The 16743-nt window shown below is 45.8% G+C and overlaps 1 long non-coding RNA gene across 1 annotated transcript in view; it reads left to right on the top strand.

The window, feature by feature from the left end:
• Positions 1-2207: 2207 nt before the first annotated feature.
• The window catches only part of LOC142765592 (uncharacterized), a 63924-nt gene continuing 49388 nt past the window's right edge, over positions 2208-16743 (top strand). The window contains exon 1 of the long non-coding RNA XR_012884326.1: positions 2208-2391. This is a non-coding gene — a long non-coding RNA (uncharacterized LOC142765592). The remainder of the gene's footprint in view (positions 2392-16743) is intronic.

Below are 16743 nucleotides of genomic sequence, written 5' to 3'. Positions count from 1 at the left end.
ACGTGGGTTAGGTATGTATGGTCTGATCGATGTCTTAGTGTAGCCTGTTTGAATACTTTCTGGGAGATTACTGGAAGCGAACGTGAGTATTAGGTGTTTTGTTGGTGTTGCCTTGTTGTCTCTTCTAATGGTGATCCTTTGTACATTGGTCACATTCTGACTCTTCCACCCACCCCTCCAGAAGTTCCTCTTCAGTCAAGCTGAGCAAATCAGCATCAGATACTACTCCACGGGTTGTGTTCATGGATCTGTGTGGCGTTACAGTGATGGGAGTGTCACCAAAAGTTGAAAGATTCTGTAGCTTTTCGAACTGTTCTTTTCCTCGGACTTCAAGGAGGAGGTCTCCGCTGGCCATTTTGGTAACTTTGTACCCGGCTCCAAGAGTTTCTGTGAGACATCTGGCTACTACAAAGGGTGATACGGTTCTGGCTTGCTTGCTGCTTATTTCACTATGTATAACATGAAAATGGGGGAAGTTTTCACTTGATTGGTTGAAAAAGCCTAAGTCTTCGGTGCGTACACGCTTTAAGGCGGTACGATCACTTAATAGGGGAAATGCTTTATGCATGCCAGTTTAATTTTCTTCAGAAGCGTTGGCGGCCACCCACCACGGAGCCCAACAAGGGGACGCTACAAGTTTGTGGATGCTAAAACCTGCAGACGCCAGCCGTACAACGCAACTATAACCTAATGCGCCTAGACCAAGGTAGGCTATTTGCACAGGGTTAACCCTCGCCGCCAGGAAGTTTGGAAGTAAACAGAAGAGAGTAGAAGACAGGACAGATAAACAGTAAGAGATAAAGACGAAGATGTAGGGTGAGAGAGATAGGAAAAGGCGACTGCCGATTTCCCCTGGGTGGGTCAGCCCAGGGGTGCCGTCTACGTGAAGCCGGGGCCAAAGGGGTGTGTTGCCTCTGCCGGGGGGCCTTAAAGGTCCAATCACCCAGCGTCAGCTCAACCCCCAGGATCCCCTTTTCCCCGGACACGGCAAAGCCACGCACGGCTAGGCGTGGGAGGGAGTAGAAACTCCCCCGTTAGCTCGGGTCCGTGGTGTCGCTACACACAACCATGGCGGCAGTCTTGGTGGTTTAATAGCGACATCTAGTGATTCAACAGGGATGGTATAAAAGCGGCAGTATTCCTCGAAACGTAGGACAAGTGGTTTGATTAGGTTCGGTTTGTTGAGATAGTGTGAGCGCGAGTCACATTTTGCGGCAATTTCATAGCAGATGTGTTCAGGTGACGACCTTATTCTTAAAACATATGACAAGGTTAGTAATGCTCTTCGATCACATAGAGGGGGCTCATTGCATTCTACGTATAGACTTTGCACAGGTGATGTTCTGTAAGCACCACTTGACAGACGGAGACCGAGGTTGTGTATAGGGTCAAGACGGCGGATGTATGAGTTTCGCGCCGAGCCGTAGACTATGCATCCGTAGTCTAAAATGCTGCGTACAAGGGATCGGTAAATACGTATAAGGCAGAATCGATCGAAACCCCAGTGTTTATGGGAGAGTACTTTGAGCACATTGAGTGCTCTGTTTGCCTTAGTTTTCAGTGCATTTATGTGTGGCAGAAAGTTTAGTTTTCGGTCGAATGTGATTCCTAGAAATTTGTGTTCTTGTTTTACCGGCATGTTGATGTTGTATAGTTTGAGCGCGGGTTCAGGGAACAGTCCTCTCTTTTGTGTAAAGAGAACAGCTGTGGTTTTTTGGGCTGAAAAGCGGAAACCATTTTGGTCGGCCCATTTCGTAAGCCGATTTATTGTAATTTGGAGTTGCCTTTCGCAGGATGATAGGCTGGAGGCTCGGCATGCAATTTGTAGATCATCAACATAGATGGAGTGCATGACTGTACGGGGTATAGCCCTGTTGATGGAGTTCACTTTTACTATAAACAGGGTGGTGCTCAAAACGCAGCCCTGTGGTACACCATTTTCTTGGACAAATGTTCGTGACAGTACCGTACCCAAACGTACTTGAAAAGTTCTATTCGATAAAAAATCGTGTAAGCAGTTCAGCATTCTTCCGCGAATCCCTAAGTTAGCTAGATCTCTGAGAATTCCGTATCTCCAAGTTGTGTCATATGCTTTCTCTAGGTCAAAGAAGACCGAGAGACAGAACTGTTTGTGTAGAAATGCTTGTCGTATTTCTTGTTCCAGCCTAACAATGTGATCAGTGGTGGAACAGCCCTTTTTGTAAGGTTAGGTTAATTTGGTTTTTTATGGCGCAAAAGCAGCTAAGGCTATGCTGCGCCAGACACAAGACTTTCAGGAATGGACGCTAAAAAGATGAGATTTTAAAGCTTATTTAACAGCTTACATTCTTTCAGAAAGTTTAGCAAGTCAGGCAGAGGTACTAGAGGGTCATCTCCTAGGAACAAAGCAGGGTGTAACGGTACGTGTTGTTTGTATAGCTTGCTGAAATGTTTTTGTCTCTGTGTTTCAATAGTAGGACAGCCCCGCCGCGGTGGTCTAGTGGCTAAGGTACTCGGCTGCTGACCCGCAGGGCGCGGGTTCGAATCCCGGCTGCGGCGGCTGCATTTCCGATGGAGGCGGAAATGTTGTAGGCCCGTGTGCTCAGATTTGGGTGCACGTTAAAGAACCCCAGGTGGTCTAAATTTCCGGAGCCCTCCACTACGGCGTCTCTTATAATCATATAGTGGTTTTGGGACGTTAAACCCCACACATCAATCAATCAATCAATAGTAGGACATGTGATTAGGATGTGCATAAGTGTTAATGCTTCTTGGCATTTTTCACACGTTGGTTGTTCTTCCTTTGCGAGTAAGAAGTTGTGCGTCAAGTGTGTGTGTCCAATGCGAAGTCGGCATAATACAACTTCAATAAACCGTTGCTGGTGACGGCAGGTCTTCCATTCCCCGAGTGTGGGTTTCACCAGGTGGAGCTTATTGTTCGTGCAGGTGTCCCATTGCTTTTGCCATTTTGCTAGTAGGGCCAGGCGAATTGTTCTCTGGATATCTTTAAGGGAAATTTTTACTTTTGTTACTGTTTTATGGGCTGCCTGGGAAGCATACTTATCTGCTTTTTCGTTTCCAGGTATCCCAACATGACTTGGGACCCAGCAGAAACGGATGCAGGTTGCCTGGCTGTTTAAGTATACCATGTTTAGAATGTCGCCTACTATAGGCTCACATTCGGATTTTATATGTAGTGCTTTTAGTGTGCTTAGTGAGTCGGTGTATATGATTGCTTTCTTGTATTTTTCAGCGATGATTTTCCGAACTGCTTCACTCAAGGCATAAGCTTCAGCTGAAAAAATGGAAAGACTACGAGGTACTTTCACAGAAATTGCGCTTTTCGTCGTCACAATCCCAATACCCACGTGGTCCTCCGTTTTTGAGCCATCTGTGTAAAATTCTTCGTAATCCCTATAATCGTGCTGAAGTGTATAAAATTCTTGGATTATGTGTTCTGGTGGGGTGCTTTTTTTGTTGAAACAGCTAAGTGAAAATTCGCATAGCTGTGACAGGTCAAACCATGGCGGCAGTCTTGGTGGTTTAATAGCGACATCTAGTGATTCAACAGGGATGGTATAAAAGCGGCAGTATTCCTCGAAACGTAGGACAAGTGGTTTGATTATGTTCGGTTTGTTGAGATAGTGTGAGCGCGAGTCACATTTTGCGGCAATTTCATAGCAGATGTGTTCAGGTGACGACCTTATTCTTAAAACATATGACAAGGTTAGTAATGCTCTTCGATCACATAGAGGGGGCTCATTGCATTCTACGTATAGACTTTGCACAGGTGATGTTCTGTAAGCACCACTTGACAGACGGAGACCGAGGTTGTGTATAGGGTCAAGACGGCGGTTGTATGAGTTTCGCGCCGAGCCGTAGACTATGCATCCGTAGTCTAAAATGCTGCGTACAAGGGATCGGTAAATACGTATAAGGCAGAATCGATCGGAACCCCAGTGTTTATGGGAGAGTACTTTGAGCACACTGAGTGCTCTATTTGCCTTAGTTTTCAGTGCATTTATGTGTGGCAGAAAGTTTAGTTTTCGGTCGAATGTGATTCCTAGAAATTTGTGTTCTTGTTTTACCGGCATGTTGATGTTGTATAGTTTGAGCGCGGGTTCAGGGAACAGTCCTCTCTTTTGTGTAAAGAGAACAGCTGTGGTTTTTTGGGCTGAAAAGCGGAAACCATTTTGGTCGGCCCATTTCATAAGTCGATTTATTGTAATTTGGAGTTGCCTTTCGCAGGATGATAGGCTGGAGGCTCGGCATGCAATTTGCAGATCATCAACATAGATGGAGTGCATGACTGTACGGGGTATAGCCCTGTTGATGGAGTTCATTTTTACTATAAACAGGGTGGTGCTCAAAACGCAGCCCTGTGGTACACCATTTTCTTGGACAAATGTTCGTGACAGTACCGTACCCAAACGTACTTGAAAAGTTCTATTCGATAAAAAATCGTGTAAGCAGTTCAGCATTCTTCCGCGAATCCCTAAGTTAGCTAGATTTCTCAGAATTCCGTATCTCCAAGTTGTGTCATATGCTTTCTCTAGGTCAAAGAAGACCGAGAGACAGAACTGTTTGTGTAGAAATGCTTGTCGTATTTCTTGTTCCAGCCTAACAATGTGATCAGTGGTGGAACAGCCCTTTTTGTATCCGCACTGGTGTGCGTCTATAGGTGCTCCGATTCCAGAGTGAAGGTAAGTCTAATATTTATGATGCTTTCGTAAGTTTTTGCAAGGCAACTTGTTAATGCAATGGGCCTGTAGCTATTTGGGGTTGTTGGGGGTTTACCAGGTTTTAGGAATGGTATGACTATGGCTTTTTTCCAATCTTCAGGCATTATGCCAGAGTCCCATATTTTGTTGAAGAATTGGAGAAGTGCCCGTGCGGATGCTTGGGATAGGTGTGCCAATATTGCGTAGTGTATTTGGTCAGACCCTGTAGCCGTTTTTTTACCGGCAGAGAGTACCCTGTTCAATTCGTGCAGCGTAAGCGGAAGGTTTTAACTTTCTTTTGAGGTACTGCTAGTAGGCAATCTTTGTCTTTCTGCATTTTCTTTATATTTCAGGAATGTATTGGTGTAATTTGCTGAGCATGATACCTTATAAAAGTGTTCTCCTAATAGGTTGGCCTGGTCTTCTAGTGTTGATTGTGTGTCTGGACTTGTGAGCAGTGGTATTGTGTAGGAGGAGTACTCTCCTTTGAACTTCCTCACCTGGTCCCAGATGTGTTTAGATGTGACTGAACTGTTAATTGATGATATGTAATTTTGCCATGAATCCTTTTCTGCCTGTCTTCAAATAAATCGGGCTCTGGCTTTTGCCTGTTTGAAGTTAATGAGGTTGGTGTACGTGGGGTATCTTCGTAGAATTCCCCAGGCCTTATTTTGTAGTTTTTTGGCATCAGTACACTCGTTTGTCCACCAAGGGTTGAATTTCTTGCGTACGATGCCGGATGATTGCGGTATTGCTTTTTCTGCTGCTAAGATTAACACTTTGACGATTTCTTCGTTTAGTTCCTCAACAGAAAGCTCCGATGAGAAAACTTCATCGAGCTTAGCGTTTTCTGTGAAAACTGGTTAGTTCGCGAGCTGTAGTTTCCACCGGCGTGGCCTGCTTGTTAGAGTTGGGTAAGATGGTATGAGTTTTATGATGCCGGGTTGATGATCACTACCATAAGACGTGTTGAGGACGTCCCATTTAAAATCATTAAAAATACACGATGAACACATGGCGAGATCTAAGCAACTAAAAGTGCGCGAGGTTGGTGAAAAGTAGGTAAAAGCACCGGAATTAAGAAGGCAGATGTCATTTGATAAAATGAAATCTTCCACGGCTTGCCCTCTTGCGTCAGTTTTGATGATGATGATGATGTTTGATGTTGTATGGCGCAAGGGCCATTTCACGGCCAAAGAGCGCCAGTTCATCTTACTAGAATTATGGACAATGATTGTGATAAGCGGCTGTATAAGGGCCATAAAATTCCTCGCAGTAAGGCGGGTAAAAACATACAAGTAATAAAATCATGACCATGCGGTGAAAGGTGTGTGTGATGTGAATAGATGATGATGATGTTTGAAGTTTTGTGGCGCAAGGGCCGTTTCACGGCCAAAGAGCGCCAGTACATGTTACTAAGAATATAGACAATGATTGTGATAAGCGGCTGTATAAAGGCCATAAAATTCCTCGCGGTAAGGCGGGTAAAAACATACAAATAATAAAATCATGACCATGCCGTGAAAGGTGTGTGTGGTGAGGATAGATGACAAGAGTTGGTGATTATAAAAAACGATGGTGGATATGAATGGCATTAGCACAAGTGCCTCACTCGTTCATGCCCTTGCGTCCAAGGGCCGTGAGGCATGTGCTTTCTTGTGTAGCCACCGCAGCAAAAACCTCTCTGGAGAGGTCATGCTACGGTATGCCCGGGTATATGACATGAAAGCTATGAATTTCTTTTAAAAACGCTAACAATGATTTATAACTAAAAAGCGGTTCCCTACCGACAAACATTGCAGGGTGTAAAGGTATATGTTGTCGGTAGGGTAATGGAAAGTGTTGTTTTCTTACAGTGTCCAATTGTTTGCACTCAATTAAAATGTGAAGGACTGTCAATGCTTCACCACATCTGTCACACAATGGTGGATCGCCACCGGACAAAAGGTGTGTGTGTGTCGTGTATGTGTGTCCTATCCTGAGTCTCGTTAGTATCACCTCTGTATAACGCGATTTCGATACGGGCGGCCAATGACCAAGGTGTGGCTTAATAACGTGTAGTTTGTTTTGTGTGTGTGTATCCCACTTGCTCTGCCAGTATACTCTGAGGTTTCGTTTGAGGGATGGTTTAAGATCGAGGGCCGGGATTGATATGGGTGTAGGGGCAGTGCTTTTGTGCACGGATGATGATGATGATGTTTGATGTTTTATGGCGCAAGGGCCGATTCACGACCAAAGAGCGCCAGTTCATCTTACTAAAAAATATGGACAATGATTGTGATAAGCGGCTGTATAAGGGCCATAAAATTCCTCGCAGTAAGGCGGGTAAAAACATACAGGTAATAAAATCATGACCATGCCGTGAAAGGTGTGTGTGATGTGAACAGATGACAAAAGTTGGTGATAATAAAAGACGATGGTGGATATGTATGGCAATAGCACAAGTGCCTCACTCGTTCAAACCCTTGCGTCCAAGGGCCGTGAGGCATGTGCTTTTTTGTGTAGCCACCGCAGCAAAAACCTCTCTGGAGAGGTCCCGCTACGGTATGCCCGGGTATATGACATGAAAGCTGTGAATTTCTTTTAAAAACGCTAACAATGAATTATGACTAAAAAGTGGTTCCCTACCGACAAACATTGCAGGGTGTAAAGGTATATGTTGTCGGTAGAGTATTGGAAAATGTTGTTTTCTAAGAGTTTCTAAGTGTTTACACTGAATTAACATGTGAAGGACGGTTAAGTATTCCCCACATCTGTCACACAATGGTGGATTGCCACCAGACAAAAGGTGTGTGTGTGTCGTGTATGTGTGTCCTATCCTGAGTCTTGTTAGTGTTACCTCTGTTAGACGCGATTTTGATACTGGTGGCCAATGGCCAAGGTGTGGCTTGATAACGTGTAGTTTGTTTTGTGTGTGTGTATCCCACTTGCTCTGCCAGTAGTCCCTGAGTTTTCGTTTGAGAGACGGCTTAAGATCAAGGACCGGGATTGATGTCGGTGTAACGGCGGTGCTTTCGTGGGCGGATGCAGCAAGCTGATCCGCCATCACGTTGCCTTGAATCTCACGGTGCCCTGGCACCCAGCACACTACAACATGTTGTTTGAGTGTGATGATGATGAGTAGATTTTAGTGGCGCAAGGGCCAATTGATGGCCAAAGAGCGCCATTTCAATTGACTACAGATATGAACAATGATATGGTGCGTGGCTGTAAAGGAGCCTTAAAATTCCTCGCTCTAACGCGGGTTAAAACATGAAAGTAATAAAATTATGACAGTGGCGTGACATATGTGTGGTGATAGCTGATGGCAAAATGTCATGATAATAAAACTATGGTGAAGATATAGCCACCGCAGCCACGACCACACTATAGAGGTCGTGCTACGGGTGACCTCGAAATATCGGGTGAAAGCTTTGCACATCTTTTAAAAACGTAAAAAGTGTTTGTGGTTTAAAAAGCGGATCCCTACCGATGAGCATCCCAGGGTGTAGAGGGAGCTGCTGTCGGTAGGGCAGTAAAAAGTGCTTTTTTCTAAGAGCATCTAGCTCATTGCACTGGACAAGAATGTGGAGAACCGTAAGGGGGTCTCCACATCTCTCACAATATGGTGGATCACCGGAAGACAGAAGAAATGAGTGTGTGGAATGTGTGTGTCCTGTTCTAAGCCTTGTTAGTATTACTTCTGTGTGTCGTGATTTTGATAGTGGCGGCCAATAACCTAGTTGCGGTTTAATAGCATGGAGTTTATTATCTGTGTGTTTATCCCACATCTTCTGCCAATACTCCCTGAGCTTTCGTTTTAGAAAAGGTTTTAGGTCAAGTGCAGGGACTGGTGTTGATGCATTGGCAGTAGTGACATTGGCGCAAGCAGCCAGATTGTCGGCCAAAACGTTTCCTTGTATTTCACGGTGCCCTGGAACCCAGCAGACAACGACATGCTGTTTTGATGTGTAGAGTGTGCACAGAAGTGAGTAGAGTGACACCAGCACGGGGTTCTTGTGTTTTTTAGGAGTTTTCAGGGCTTTGACCACGCTTAGGGAATCTGTGTATATTACCGCCTTTTGTAATTTTATCTGTTTAATGTGTTTTACTACCGCCAGTATTGCGTAAGCTTCTCCTGTGAAAATGCTTGCATTAGGATGAAGAACGCCAGCCTCGGAAAAGGATTGGCCTACCGCTGCATATGACACAGAAGTGTTTGACTTTGACGCATCGGTAAAGAACTCAGGGCATGTGTATTTATGTTGTAGTTCTAGGAAGTATCTATGTATGTGTGCAAGTGGTGCGTGCTTTGTGACATCAACAAAAGAGATATCACAGTCTATAAGCTGCCACTGCCACGGTGGCAGATATGTTGCCGGAGCCATCAAACTGGGTTCAAGAAGAGGCACACCTGTTTCTTCGGCCAGGCTCCTTACACGCAGCGCGTAGGGCTGCCTAAACGAAGGACGGTTCTCGAACAAGCCAGAACAAGACAAATCATTAATTATGAAATGGGAAGGGTGTTTCTTGTCTGCCTTCACCCTCAAAAAGTACAAAAAGGACAGGGAACATCTTTGTAGGTGGAGCGACCATTCATTCGAATCCACGTACAGGCTCTCCACAGGGCTGGTGCGGAAAGCACCCGTAGAGAGGCGAATGCCTAGATGGTGGACAGGGTCAAGAATTTTCAAGGCTGATGGTGTTGCCGACTGATAAATTATAGCACCGTAATCTAGGCGTGTGCGTACGAGACTTTTATATAAGTTAATTAAACATTTCCTGTCGCTACCCCATGTAGTGCGTGACAACACTTTCAAAATGTTCATTGTTTTTAAGCACCTGTCCCTTAAATACTTGATGTGTGGGATGAAAGTTAGCTTAGTGTCTAATATGAGACCAAGAAACTTGTGCTCGGTCTTCACTGACAGAGGTTGACCATGCAGGTCAATGTCGGGGTCAGGATGGAGGCCCCTCTTTCGGCTGAACAAGACACAAGTGCTCTTTTGAGCGTTGAGTATAAAACCATTCTCGTTTGCCCATTGAGATACCTTGTTCAACCCTAGTTGAACTTGACGTTGGCACATTGAGATGTTGCAAGATTTGTAACCAATCTGCACATCATCGACATATATGCAGTAAAAAATATTTCGTGGGAGAGACAGGTGCAAGGAATTCATTTTAACTATGAAAAGTGTACAGCTCAATACACCTCCTTGTGGCACTCCTGTTTCTTGGACAAATACTCGAGATAAGACGGTGCCAACTTGGACACGGAATGTACGGTTGGACAGGTAGCTTTCGATAACTGTCAGCATTCTACCCCGCACACCTAAATGTGACAGGTCTCGCAATATGCCGAAGCGCCATGCAGTGTCATATGCCTTTTCCATATCGAGGAACACAGACAGAAAAAAATGCTTATGAACAAAAGCATCGCGAATTTGTGCTTCGATACGGACAAGGTGGTCAGTGGTGGACCGAGCCTCTCGAAACCCACACTGGTATGGGTCAAGTAGGCCACTAATTTCAAGGAAGTGCATCAGGCGCCTGTTAATCATTTTTCAAAGACTTTGCAAATACAGCTGGTTAATGCAATTGGCCTGTAGCTAGAAACTGAGGCCGGGTCCTTGCCTTGTTTTAGAATCGGGATAATAATAGCTTCCTTCCAGGCTGAGGGTAGCTCGCCAGAAGACCATATCGCATTATAGAGAGAGAGGAGAGCTTTCTGGGTTTCAGTGGGCAGGTGTTTCAACATTTCATATGCCACACGGTCCGGGCATGGGACAGATTTATTGCAGCAGGCAAGTGAGGCCTGCAGTTCAGCCAAACAGAAAGGTTCGTTGTATGCCTCATGTGTTCTGGGCTTGCGCTCTAATCTCTGTTTTTCTATTGCGGTTTTATATCGTCGGAACGCTTCACTATAGTGTGTTGAGCTGGAGACCTGTTCAAAGTGTGCTCCGAGAGTGTTTGCCTGGTCTTCCAAACTCTCCCCTTGGGGGTTCACTAGAGGAAGCGAATGTGCTCCTCGTCCTGCCACCTTACCAACCATACTCCAGACTCTCGACTCATCTGTGTATGAGTTAATGCCCGACACAAATTTGTGCCAACTTTCTCTTTTCGCCCGTCGGCGCGTCCTCCTTGCTTGCGACTTGACGTTTTTAAAGTTTACAAGATTCTCGGCTGTGGGCGAGTATCTAAGCAGCCTCCATGCCTTATTTTGTTTTTTTCGAGCATCACGGCACTCATTATTCCACCATGGTACTCGTCGTTTGCTTGACGGTCCACATGTTTGGGGAATACATTTTGTTGCTGCATCAACCAAGAAAGCTGTGAAGTAGCATACAGCATCCTCTATGCTCAATGCCGCCATGTCAGTCCAAGATAATAAAGTCATTTTTTGAAACTTTTCCCAATTGGCTTTGTCGGTGAGCCATTTGGGAACTTGTGCAGGACATGTATTTGTTATTGATGTGTTAATAACGATAGGAAAATGGTCACTACCATATGGATCATTAATGACTTCCCATTTAAGTAGAGGCAGGAGTGATGGGGATATTATGCTGAGGTCTATTGCTGAGTACGTATTGTTAGCGATGTTGTAATATGTTGGCTCTTTCCGATTCAGCAGGCACGCACCAGAAGAAAACAGGACCTGTTCAATCAGGCGACCTCGAGCATCGCAGCGAGAGTCACCCCATAGATTGCTATGTGCATTGAAATCTCCAAGGAGGATATAAGGTTCTGGAAGTTCCTCTATGAGGGACTCGAGTTCATGCTTTTCAAGACGGTGTTGCGGAGGTATGTAGAGAGAGCAGATGGTGACGAGCTTATTCAAAAGAACTGCTCGAACAGCCACCGCCCCGAGGGATGTTTGTAGTGGTAGGTGTGTGCATGCAATCCCTTGATTGACTATAATGGCAACACCACCGGATGGCACAATGGCATCATTCCGGTCTTTCCGAAAGATAACGTAATGACGTAAAAAGTTGGTGTGTTTAGGTTTCAGGTGTGTCTCTTGTACGCACAGCACCTTAGGTGTATGTTTGTGTAAAAGTTCATGGATATCGTCGAGGTTTCTCAAAAGTCCTCTGACGTTCCACTGTAGTATTTGTGTCATTTTAATGTAGTGTGGTGCTGTGTGTACAGAGGTGTTGCGTTAGTTTACAGGGCCTTTTGAGGGCCCCGTGATTCGAGGTTTTTCTTTTTTGGCGCGCTCTAAGGAGTTGCGCCTATCCTTCGGCGTCTGAGGCGCCGGAGGAGTGGGACTTGTATCCATCACCTCTTGTGAGGTGGTGGATGGTGCCTGCTGGGCAGGCACATTCACTGAACTTTTGGACCTAACTGCGCCTGCAGTGGTCCCAGGTTCGGCAGACACCGGGGTCTGCCGGCCCTGTTTGTCAGGTGGCGGAGCAGTACAGGCTGCTCCAGCCGGGGGCGCTGGTGGCACGACCGCGGCCACACACTGTGTGACATTCGCGGGTGCCGAGGCATGTGGCGCGGCGCCCCGGCGCGTCACATCTGCAAAGGAGGGATAAGACGGGTTGTGTATTGCGAAACGTTGGCGTGCTTCTTGGAATGTGAGATTGAATTTAACCTTGAGTTCTACTATTTGTTTTTCTTTTTTCCATGCGGGGCATGATCGTGAGTAGGCAGCGTGATCTCCTTCACAGTTCGAACAATGAGATGTTTCTGAGGTGCAGTTGTCTGATATGTGTTGAATGGATGCGCACTTTGCGCAAGTGGCACGCCCTCTGCAACTCTGCGATCCATGACCGAAACGTTGGCACTTGAAACATCGACGAGGGTTGGGAATGTATGGTCTTACACGAAGCTTACAATAGCCGGTTTCGATTGATTCTGGTAGGTCACTTGTTCCGAAGGTAATTATTACGTGTTTTGTAGGGGTAAGTTTGTTGTTGCGCCTTATTGTTATTCGTTGGACTTTGACCACGTTCTGGTCCTGCCAACATTCGAGCAGCTCACTTTCAGAAAGCTCAGTAAGGTCCTCATCAGAAACTACGCCACGGACAGTGTTCATGGACCTGTGTGGGCCCACCGAAACAGGGGTTTCCCCAAAGGCTACAAGCTTAGACAGCTTTTCATACTGGGCTTTGTCACGTACTTCCAAAAGAAGATCGCCACTTCCCATCTTTGTCACTTTATAACCTGGGCCTATTGCTTCTGTGAGAGTTTTGGAAACGAGGAAAGGTGAAATGGCTCGGACTGTCTTGTTTTCGTTTTGACTGTGGATTACATGGTACTTTGGGAATGTCGGCTTTGGTGTGTTTAGCAGGAAAGTATCATCGGTGCGCCACCTTTTTAGGGAGCGATCAGGAAGGAGGGGAAAAGCTTTTGCCATAAAAATACTATAAAATTCGGCGGCGATGGTGGCCACCCACCACCGAGCCCAACAAGGGGACGCTACAAGGTTGACTAGTGAACACTTGGAGACGCCAGCCATGCATCGCCGCTATAACCGAATATAACTACCCAAGGTTGGGTAACTACACAGGGTTAACCCTCGCCGCCAGGAAATTCGGAAGTAAACGGAAAAGAGAAGATGACAGGACAGATAAAAAGAGAGAGATACAGACGAAGATGTAGGAAGAGAGAGATAGGAAAAGGCGACTGCCGATTTCCCCTGGATGGGTCAGCCCAGGGGTGCCGTCTACGTGAAGCCGGGGCCAAAGGGGTGTGTTGCCTCTGCCGGGGGGCCTTAAAGGTCCAATCACCCAGCGTCGGCTCAACCCCCAGGATCCCCTTTTCCCCGGACACGGCAAAGCCACGCACGGCTAGGCGTGGGAGGGAGTCAAAACTCCCCCGTTAGCTCGGGTCCGTGGTGTCGCTACACACCAAACGCCTACTTGCGCAGGCGCCCCTGCGGGGTTGTTTGAGTGTGTAAAGTGTGCATAAAATAGAGTAAAGTGAGACAAGGACTGGGTTTTTTTGTTTTTTAAGACTGTGCAGAGCCGTTACCGCACTTAGGGAGTCTGTATAAATTGCTGATTTTTGTATTTGTAATTGTTTGATGTGTTTAGCTGCCACAAGTATCGCGTACGCTTCCGCTGTGAAGATACTTGTGCGTGGATGTAGTGGACCAGCATCCGAAAAGGATGGGCCTACAGCAGCGTAGGACACAGAGGAGTTAGTCTTGGAGGCATCTGTGAAGAACTCAGGACATGTGTATTTGTGTTGAAGTTCCAAAAAGTATGTTCGGATATGGGCAACAGGTGCATGTTTTGTAACTTCTAGGAAAGACACATCGCAGTCTATAGTCTGCCATTGCCACGGTGGCGGATATGCTACAGGAGCCATTAAACTGTGTTCTAGTGAGATTCCAGTTTCCTCAGCTAGACTCTTCAGGCGAATAGAGAAGGGCTGCCTCATCGAAGGCCTGTTTTGAAACAAAATTGAGCTCGACAAATCATTAATAGTAGAGTATGAGGGGTGCTTCTTGTCTGCTTTCACCTTAAGGTAATAAACAAAGGACATGTAAGTTCTCTGCAGATGGAGCGACCACTCATTTGACTCAACATAAAGGCTTTCTACGGGGCTGATGATGATATATGGTGTTTTTTGGCGCAAGGGCCATTTGATGGCCAAAGAGCGCCAGTTCATGAGACAGGAATGTGGACAATGGTTGTGATTAGCGGCTGTATAGGGGCCATAAAATTCCTCGCAGTAAAGCGGGTAAAAACATACAAGTAATAAAATCATGACCATGCCGTGAAAAGTGTGTGTGGTGTGAATAGGTGACAAAAGTTGGTGATAATGAAAAACAATGGTGGACATGTATAGCATTAGCACAAGTACCTCACACGTTAGTACCCTTGCGTGCAAGGGGTGTGAGGCAAGTGCTTTTCTGTGTAGCCACCGCAGCAAAAACCTCTCTAGAGAGGTCGTGCTACGGTATGCCCGGGTATATGATATGAAAATTATGAATTTCCTTTAAAAACGCTAATAATGATTTGTGACTAAAAAGCGGTTCCCTACCGACGAACATTGCAGGGTGTAAAGGTATATGTTGTCGGTAGGATAGTGGGAAGTGTTGTCTTCTTAGAGTGTCTAAATGTTTACATTGAATTAAAACGTGAAGAACTGTTAATGTCTCACCACATTTATCACACAATGGTGGATCACCACCGGATAAAAGATGTGTGTGTGTCGTGTATGTGTGTCCTATCCTGAGTCTTGTTAGTGTTACCTCTGTTAGACGTGATTTTGATACTGGTGGCCAATGGCCAAGGTGTGGCTTGATAACGTGTAGTTTGTTTTGTGTGTGTGATTCCCACTTGCTCTGCCAGTAGTCCCTGAGTTTTCGTTTGAGAGAAGGCTTAAGATCAAGGGCCGGGATTGATGTCGGTGTAATGGCGGTGCTTTCGTGGGCGGATGCAGCAAGCTGATCCGCCATCACGTTGCCTTGAATCTCACGGTGCCCTGGCACCCAGCACACAACAACATGTCTGTTGAGTGTGTAGAGGGTGCATAAAATGGAGTAAAGTGAAACGAGGACAGGGTTTTTTTGTTTTTTAAGACTGTGCAGAGCCGTTACCACACTGAGGGAGTCTGTATAAATTACTGCTTTTTGTATTTGTAATTGCTTGATGTGTTTAGCCGCCACAAGTATCGCGTAAGCTTCCGCTGTGAAGATACTTGTGCCTGGATGTAGAGGGCCAGCATCCGAAAAGGATGGGCCGACAGCAGCGTAGGACACAGAGGAGTTAGACTTGGAGGCATCTGTAAAGAACTCAGGACGTGTGTATTTGTGTTGAAGTTCCAGGAAGTATGTTCGGATATGGGCAATAGGCGCATGTTTTGTAACTTCAAGAAAGGACACATCACAGTCTATAGTCTGCCATTGCCACGGTGGCAGATATGCTACAGGAGCCATTAAACTATGTTCAAGTGAGACTCCAGTTTCCTCAGCTAGCCTTTTCAGGCGAACTGAGAAGGGCTGCCTCATCGAAGGCCTGTTTTGAAACAGAATGGAGCTCGACAAATCATTAATTGTAGAATATGAGGGGTGCTTCTTGTCTGCTTTCACCTTAAGGAAATAAACAAAGGACATGTAAGTTCTCTGCAGATGAAGCGACCACTCATTTGACTCAACATATAGGCTTTCTACGGGGCTGGTGCGAAAAGCACCCGTAGAAAGGCGGATGCCCAAATGGTGCACGGGGTCAAGCATCTTCAAGGCACTTTGAGTGGCAGACTGATAGACAACGGCCCCATAATCTAAGCGGGTACGAATAAGGCTCCTATAGAGGTTGATGAGGCATTGCCTATCACTACCCCACGTAGTACGTGACAACACTTTTATAACATTCATGGCTTTTAAACATTTTGTTTTTAAATACTTGATATGCGGTACGAAGGTCAACTTGTTGTCCAAGATTAAGCCTAAAAATTTATGCTCGGCTTTGACGGACAGACGTTGCCCGTTCAGCCGAATGTCGAGTTCCGAGTGCATGCCTCTCTTTCGAGAGAACAAGACACACGTGCTTTTTTGTGGGTTCAGTCGGAATCCGTTTTCCTCTGCCCATTTGGAGAGCTTGTTTAAACCTAACTGAACCTGCCGCTCACACAATGCCAGATTGTAAGACCTAAAGCCAAGCTGGACGTCATCGACATATGTGCAATAAAACATATTGCGAGGGATGGTCAAGCGCAAGGAATTCATTTTGATGAGAAAAAGTGTGCAGCTAAGTACACCCCCTTGTGGCACGCCTTTTTCCTGAACAAATGTTTGGGAGAGCACACTGCCTAGACGGACACGGAATGTCCGGTTTGACAGGTAACTTTCGATTATATGAAACATTCTTCCGCGCACACCAAGGTGGGACAGGTCTCTTAGAATTCCGAAACGCCATGTTGTATCATAAGCCTTTTCGACATCGAGGAACACGGAGAGAAAATATAGTTTATGGACGAAGGCGTCTCTGATCTGTGCCTCGATACGAACAAGGTGGTCTGTCGTGGATCTACTCTCTCGAAACCCGCACTGAAATGGGTCGAGCAAATTGTTTGTTTCAAGAAAGTGTACAAGTCGGCAGTTTATCAT

This window comes from Rhipicephalus microplus, chromosome 6 (assembly GCF_043290135.1).
Source record: "Rhipicephalus microplus isolate Deutch F79 chromosome 6, USDA_Rmic, whole genome shotgun sequence".
NCBI classification, from domain to species: domain Eukaryota; kingdom Metazoa; phylum Arthropoda; class Arachnida; order Ixodida; family Ixodidae; genus Rhipicephalus; species Rhipicephalus microplus.
Note: the sequence above shows the minus strand (reverse complement) of the source record. Positions and strands in the feature narration are given on the sequence as shown.